This window comes from Triticum aestivum, unplaced genomic scaffold, assembly GCF_018294505.1.
Source record: "Triticum aestivum cultivar Chinese Spring unplaced genomic scaffold, IWGSC CS RefSeq v2.1 scaffold8820, whole genome shotgun sequence".
Taxonomy (NCBI): Eukaryota; Viridiplantae; Streptophyta; class Magnoliopsida; order Poales; family Poaceae; genus Triticum; species Triticum aestivum.
Genome location: NW_025225525.1, coordinates 38770 through 46403, shown reverse-complemented (window position 1 = coordinate 46403; position 7634 = coordinate 38770).

Sequence of the window (7634 nt, the reverse complement as noted above, 5' to 3'; positions counted from 1 at the left end):
TACTGGACCATGAATTTCCACAGGGTTTTAAACCAGTGAACATAGAGGCATACGACGGAACGACAGACCCAGGGGTCTAGATCGAGGATTTTATCCTGCATATACACATGGCTCATGGGGATGACCTCCACGCCATCAAATACCTTCCCCTCAAGTTGAAGGGACCAGCTCGACACTGGTTGAAAAGCCTCCCCAAAAATTCAATTGAGAGTTGGGAGGAACTCGAGGACGCTTTCAGGGCCAATTTTCAAGGGACTTATGTCCGGCCTCCGGATGCGGACGATTTAAGTCACATAATCCAACAGCCCGGAGAGTCCCCCGCAAGCTTTGGAACAGATTCCTCACTAAGAAGAATCAAATTGTCGATTGTCCGAACGCCGAAGCCTTAGCGGCATTCAAACACAACATCCGCGACGAGTGGCTCGCCAGACACCTCGGCCAAGAAAAGCCAAGGACAATGGCAGCCTTTACAAGCCTTATGACCCGCTTTTGCGCGGGTGAAGATAGCTGGTTGACCCGTAAAGGCACCAGCGACCCAAGCACATTCGAAATAAGGGATGGCAACGGAAAGCCACGGCGTAATAAAAACAACCATCAAAACAAGGAAGAGAGCCCGGACAACACAACGGTCAACGCCGGATTTAGGGGCTCACGACCCGATCAGCAAAAGTATCCATTTAAAGGCAGTAAAGAGGGACCGTCCGGTCTGAACAGAGTCCTGGACAGACCGTGCCAAATTTATGGCACCCCAGACAAACCTGCGAACCACACGCACAGAGAGTGTTGGGTCTTCAAGCAGGCCGGCAAATTAAATGCCGAACACAAGGGAAGGGAAACACCAAGTGAAGACGAGGATAAACCTCGCCAGCCGAACACTGGGGGACAGAAAAAATTCCCACCAGAGGTTAAAACAGTAAACATGATCCACGCGACTCACACACCCACGAGAAGGCACAAACGCGCGCTCAGAGATGCATACGCTATAGAGCCCATCGTACCCACACCTAACTCCTGGTTGGCTTGTCCGATCACCTTCGATCACACGGACTGCCTGACTAGTATTCGGCGCGGAGGATCAGAGGCCTTGGTGCTTGACCCAATAATCGACGGATAGCATCTCACCCATGTCCTCATGGACGGCGGCAGTAGTCTCAATTTAATATACCAGGACATTGTCCGCAGGATGGGGATAGACCCATCCAGAATTAGCCAAAGCAACATCACCTTTGAAGGGGTGATACCAGACGTTGAAGCCTACGACAGAGGCTCCGTCGTACTGGAGGTAACATTCGCCCCCCAGGCAACTCCAGAAGCGAAGAACTACTCTTCACCATCTCACCCTTCCAAAGCGGCTATCACGCATTGCTTGGAAGAGCGGCCTTCGCCCGCTTCAACGCAGTACCACACTATGCCTACCTTACACTCAAGATGCCCGGTCCACGTGGCGTCATCACCGTCAACGGAAACATAGAGCGCTCTTCACGCGCTGAGGAATACGCGACGGCTCTAGCGGCCGGACTCTAAGCGGCCTCCAGTACCAGAAAGCATGACTAGTCGTTAAGACCACGGACACGGTTAGACGAGTCCGACAGCCCGGATAAAAATGAACCAGGGCGCCGTATATGTAAACCCCATAGAGGACACCAGGGGCTATAAATATTTAATAAAGCCCCAATGTTGGCCTGGCCTTATTTACCTGCCAATGTTTTACACTTTTACTATCCATCGCACGCTCACGTTATGCTCCTCTACATGAGTTTTTCTTTTTTACAGACACAATGCGTGGGATACCCTTCCAGGAAACGGCACAACGGAGACAAAGGCACAGACGTGCAGCAGGGCCCCGCTTAAAGGTCTCTTTTTAGATTAAGCCCCCCGTGTAAACCTTTTTTTATTGCCTCTTGTTGCTTACTTATCCCATGGGTACTATACCCACACAGGGTGCTGCCGTTATTGGCATTTCGCCACGACAGACTAATGCACGTACCTAGAAATACAGGGTTCATAATGAAAGGGTGTCTTCATCCCATTTTATGTTATAAAGTCCGAATACCTTCGGGAGTGTTCGGCGTCACGAGTTTGGCCTTATATGCATCAGCTCCGAATCATGTCTTTGGTCAAATGTTGGGTTTGCCTGGCTCCTGGGTTTGCCGCCTTCCGTTCCGCTCTTATCAGCTAAGGCGGCCAAAGGAGAACTACTGCGATTGTGCCCTGGTTATTCCAGATGAGCACCTCAGTAGAGAAAGCCGAAAACTGACTGTCATGATACAACGAGAGACTGTTAAACCACTCGAAGACTTACCGGAATCTTTAGGATTCCTCCGCATTGACGAAGGGCCGTTTCCCGGCCATGTACACACGCGCCCGTATTCGGATGCACGCAAAAGTACTAGGGGCTACATAGTAGCCCCACCGTCAAACTTCTATGGCTAAGTGAAAGTGTTACAGTTATATAGTCCGGTTGCCTAATTCGACGTGCAATCACCTCCTTAATGGACCAAGACGTTGGATCAAGTGTGATTATGCATATTTTTCGCGAACACCCCCGCATTGTATGCGTGGGGGCTGAAGCCAACGACTGCTAACTTTCAGAATTACACGTATACATAAAAACGGCCGCGCAGGAGGCACAATAATACTTTCGGGCACAAAGTATAAATATAGTCTCATAATCAAAATTACATTGTTTTTATAATGACACGAGTTGTCACTCAAACATGACATTCTTCGAGCACTGAGCCTCTATCAAGCGAGCACCTTATGTTACCTACTCCAAGTAGTGCTTGGCCGGATCCTGGCCTCCCGCCGGATTCTGGGTCGCAATGAGGGTGGCCTCCATATATGTCCAATATGCTTTAACGTGGGCAAGTGCCATCCGTGCACCCTCTATACACGCCGACCTCCTCATGGCATCGATTTGAGATACGGCACCGAGGAATTGTTGCACCAAACCAAATTAACTGTCCGGCTTCGGCCCCTTCGGCCAAAGATGGTCTATTACAGACCGCATGGCAAGCCCGGACAGCCTATGAAGTTCCGCCACGACAGCCATCTTCTCACTCAACGGCAATGGGCGCGCAGGAGCATTGAATTGGGACCAGAACAGCTTCTCCACTTCTTTATCACCTTGATCCTCAAAAAACTTGGCGGCATCAGCTGTACTCTTCGCCAAGTCCACATAAGCGTCTGCAGAACTCCAGCGTCGATCCAGGAGGGCATACTTCGGATCCAAAAACTTCATCCGCAACAAGTAGGGGCTCCCAGCCGCGATTTTTCCGGCCTGTCGAAGCTCCTCCCGCACATCCCTGATTTCGGTTCGCATCTCCTTGGCCGCATTAAGTGCCTTGTTCAGGTCAGCCGAATTAACCTGATTCTCCTTTTCAAGGAGCTCATACCAGTCGGTGGCATTTTTCAACTCAACATCCATTTCGGCTATCTTGTCTTCTCTTCGGCGATGAGCAGCCTGTTCGGCTCTCAACTCTTCGGCCGCCTTTAGGGCAGCCGCATTGCTAGCCCGAGCTTGTTCCTTGGCCTGGGCAAGTTCAGCCCTCAGGGCTTCCACGGCAGCAGCACCGTCTGCAATCCACGCATGTCGCATTAATATTATGCCACTCTTATATTTTCCTATACAACATAATAAGGAAAGCAGAGCACATACCTTGTGACTTGTTCAGTCGCTCGTTTACCAGCGTGATATCGGCATCAATAGATCCAATCTGCCTCCTTAGTTCGGCAACTTCAATGGACTAGTCGGCTGCCGGATCCTTAGATACCTGCACATATGTACAGCGCAATCATTACTTACACAATATGATCCCCCGTTTGCCGCCTAGGGCGGGCAACCAGAGTCTCAGGGGCTACTATCCATATGGAGCACACCTAGTGCGTGCCTCACAGCCAAAAAATAGTGTATTTTTCACTACATACCTCAAAGCCTCTGAGCAGGCTCGTAAATGCTTCATTGAAACCGCTTGTGGCGGATGAAATCTTATTGACTACCGTGCTCATTAATGAGCGGTGCTCCTCCGAGAGCGCGGCTCACTCCAGAAGGCCCGTCAGTACGTCCGGCCGGACACCGAACTATGTGGGACCCTTCTCATCGCCCCCCGTGGGAGCCGAACGCTCCGAGCTCAGGGCGGCTGACGTATTAGCTTCTGGCTTTGGCAAATCCGGACTCCTCCATGATGACACCTTGGTGTCACCCGCCTCATGAGGCGGAGAGGCTGGTGGGGTCTCACTCTCCATCATCTTCGGAGGAAGATCCCCTGAAGACGAACTCTGTTGAGAAGAGCTGCTAGCCGGACTGCAAAGAATGGATCCTGGTTAGTGTACTCGAAGAAAGGTAGTACCTTCGAATTTACGGAGAACTTATAGCTCGGTGGAGGGCTGGCCCATTGGCGGGCATGACGCGGTAAGGGTGCCCGTCGGGGCAGAGCCCCCTCGTGATACATTTTTCCCTTGCTTGGGCATCTCCGTCTCCAAGTCTTCGGAGGCGGCCCTCTTCTTCCCGCGCGGGGAGGAGGCTTTGGACTCCCCTTCTCGACTATCCTCCTCAGGGGAGGTAACAATTCCCCCGGTTTGGATGCGCAGCGTGTGAAGTTCGGCTTCTCTATTCTTCCTTTCGTCTTTCTCTGAGGGCATTTTGCTGAGCACCCGGTCAAGCATCTTGGCAATGGTTGGACTAGGCGAGCCTTCGGGAAGTGGCGCCGGACACCTGATTCTCTCCGCCTTGCTGAGCCATTCCTGGCCACGGAGGGTTTTCAGAATAATGACTATGACAAATATAAATGAAGTATCCGGTTTCAAGATTACTTACTTGGGTATCAAGGCGATTGCAGCTTAGGCCCGCATCCTCGGTGGTGTCCAGACACTTTACTTGTGGTCCGAAGAATAATTTACACATCCTTCGAGCTTCAGGCCGAAGAAGTGCTTAATAGTCCGCGGACCCTCTGGATTGAACCCCCACATCCGGAGAGGCCGGCGTTTGCACGGCAGCATCCGTCGGATTAGCATTACTTGAATTATGCTGACAAGGTTAATGTCCTTCTCAAGAAGCTTCCGGATACGGCTCTGCAGTATTGTACATCACTAGCGGGCCCCCAATTCCGTCCTACGTCAGTCCATGTCGCCAGTTGTGACGGAGGGCCCGAGCGGAAGTCGGGGGCGGCCACCCACATTGTGCCTATGGGAGCCGTAACGTAAAACCACCACCGTTGCCACACACCGGATACTTACGGGAAAGAACCCTCTAGCCATGGGGAATCGGCATTCCTGCTTATTATGGCACCTCCGCACTCCGCATGTCGCCCCTCGATCATCTTCGGCTTCACATTGAAGGTCTTGAGCCATAAGCCGAAGTGTGGAGTGACGTGGAGAAAAGCCTCGCACACAATGATGAACGGCGCTAGATCGTGAAAATCTAACCCATAATAGAACATGAGCCCCCTCACAAAGGGATCAAGGGTGAGGCGCAAGCCGCGGAGGAAGTGAGGGACAAATACGACGCTCTCATTAGGCTCGGGAGTTGGGATGACCTGCCCGGGAGCGGGAAGCTTGTGCTGGATGTCGGCAGTCAGATATCCGACCTCCCTAAGCCTCGCAATGTCCTCCTCTTGGATCGAGGAGGCCACCCACCGGCCTTGAGGGTTGGATCCGGACATATTGGAGGATCTGGGGTGTTTGAGCTTGGGTCTCGGGTGTTAGAACTCGAGGTGCGAAAAGGCGCATGGGTGGTGGGAAAGAGGTATAGGCCTCGGCCCCTTTATAAAGGCGGTGAATATCAAGAGTCCTCAGTGTGACCGCTTGAGACTTATCTAAAAACACACGGAGTCATACCAACGGTCGTCGTGGGGTTGCGCACGCCCGTATTGATGGAAGATCCCGTAGTAAGGGGAACACGATCTCTGCTTCGGCAGGGCGTGCCAATAAAACCACCTCGCAACGCGAGTCGAGGTGGGCCAAGAAACGCCGGTTCGTGTTGGGTCGGGCCACGATGCAAGGGCACGACGTACGAAGATTGCCAGCGGATCAGATCTATGCTATGTGAAGATCATCTTGCACATCCGGATACGGTCTAAGTGTTCGATAATTACTTTGGAGTATTCGGAGATGGAACCCGCCTTGCAATGCCGAAGACAAGACTGCGCGCCGGACTCATCGTCATTGAAGCCTGGTTCAGGGGGTATCCGGACAGCTGGACTATATACTTCATCTGGGCTATTGGAGCGTGAAGATACAAGACTCAAGACTCCGTCCCGTGTCTGGATGGGACTCTCCTTTGCGTGGAAGACAAGATTGGCGATCCGGATATTGTATTTCCTTCCTTGCAACCGACTCCGTGTAAATCCTAGCCCTCTCCGGTGTCTATATAAACCGGAGAGGTTGGTCCTTAGAAGGCAGATCACAATTACAATCATAATCATCATAGGCTAGATTCTAGGGTATAGCCTCTACGATCTCGTTGTAGATCTACTCTTGTACTACTCATATCATCAATATCAATCAAGCAGGAAGTAGGATTTTACCTCCATCGAGAGGGCCCGAACCTGGGTAAACATTGTGTGCCTCGCTTCCTGTTACCATTAGCCTAAGACGCACAGATCGGGACCCCCTACCCGAGATCCGCTGGTTTTGACATCGACACCAGTTTCTCACACTGTTACATGAAAAAGTTTGCTGGATATGGGGCCCTCTTGTCAGCCTATCAAGCCTCTCTTTGGCAGTCCATCGAATAGTTTGAGTGCAGTGCACAGGCCGGCGGACAAAGGTCAATGTCGCGAGTCTCAGCCAGGCGAGGAAGGCCAAGGACGACAAGGACCGTGGCGCCGGGATGCGGTGTCCATGCTCAAGGATGGAATCTGCGAGGGAGCACTGGCGGCGTGGAGGCCTCTGCCTCGGCTGAGGGCGGACGAAGGGCGGCCTCTGCCTCGGTGCGGCAACGACAATGGCGGGCTCTGCTTCGATGGAGACCTCGCGTGGCTCGCGAGGGCGCAGGGATCCCGTTGCCCCCTCGCAGTCCTCAACTTCTTCCCCAAGCCTCAGAGCTCCTCCCCCCCCTCCAATGGCCGAGGTGCCGCCGCCCATCCTGTCGGCCAAATTCCTTGCCAGCAGCCCTCCCCTCCCTTTCCTTCGGCGTAACCGACTCCTCCGCATGCCCCCGAACTGTCGCCGCCCCTGAGTTCCTCCGGGGAAGCCCTGCGGGCGCCGCCATCGCAGCTCTTCGGCCGTCGCGGCCTGGCCCATGCGACCCCGTAGCCACCCCCCGGACGTGGCGCGAAGTTGTTCCAGAGCCTTCGCCGGCGAGCTCCCTCGGGCCCCAGTCGAAGCCAGCGCCGGCGGCCACAGCGCTCCTCTGTCCAGCGGCGGGAGGTTGACGAGCACGGAGCACCAGATTTTTTTTCTTTTTTCTTTCAATGACAGGTGGACCCCACAGGGCCACACATGATGATAATGTTTGCCAACGTCGCAGTTACTTAGGTGGTACCACGTCAGCTTGACTAGCGGGCCCAATCTGTCATAAACATGCTCAATTGAGTCAAATCCACCGATCAGTGTTTTTTGAAAAAAAAATACCGTATACGTGGTGTTTTCTGCAAAAAATGTATTGTAGTGTTTTTCGCAAGTCTAGCCTTTAA